At 50.1% G+C, this 427-nt stretch overlaps 2 non-coding genes across 2 annotated transcripts; both read right to left on the reverse strand.

Moving 5' to 3' along the window:
* Nucleotide 1: 1 nt before the first annotated feature.
* LOC118345258 lies at nucleotides 2-120 on the reverse strand. The gene has a single exon (XR_004798836.1). It is a non-coding gene; the product is annotated as a 5S ribosomal RNA (ribosomal RNA).
* A 189-nt stretch (nucleotides 121-309) lies between these two features.
* LOC118345259 lies at nucleotides 310-427 on the reverse strand. The gene has a single exon (XR_004798837.1). It is a non-coding gene; the product is annotated as a 5S ribosomal RNA (ribosomal RNA).

Below are 427 nucleotides of genomic sequence, written 5' to 3' on the forward strand. Positions count from 1 at the left end.
AGATGTGCAACACGAGGACTTCCCAGGAGGTCACCCATCCTAGTACTACTCTCGCCCAAGCACGCTTAACTGCGGAGTTCTGATGGGATCCGGTGCATTAGTGCTGGTATGATCGCACCCATCAAACTAATTACTTAAAATTAATATAATCCTTGAGCGACATACTAGCGTCCTTCCGATCCCAATCCAAACGGAGATCTGATCCAAACCCATGGCTACGCGATGGGCAGGGCGAGATTTTCCCAAAAATCCACTCCCGAGTGCTCCTATTTGTCAATTTATCTCGCAAGGCGGAAAAAACAAAAACGAGGGGTGCAACACGAGGACTTCCCAGGAGGTCACCCATCCTAGTACTACTGTCGCCCAAGCACGCTTAACTGCGGAGTTCTGATGGGATCCGGTGCATTAGTGCTGGTATGATCGCACC

This window comes from Juglans regia, unplaced genomic scaffold, assembly GCF_001411555.2.
Source record: "Juglans regia cultivar Chandler unplaced genomic scaffold, Walnut 2.0 Scaffold_18801_19-446, whole genome shotgun sequence".
NCBI lineage: Eukaryota > Viridiplantae > Streptophyta > Magnoliopsida > Fagales > Juglandaceae > Juglans > Juglans regia.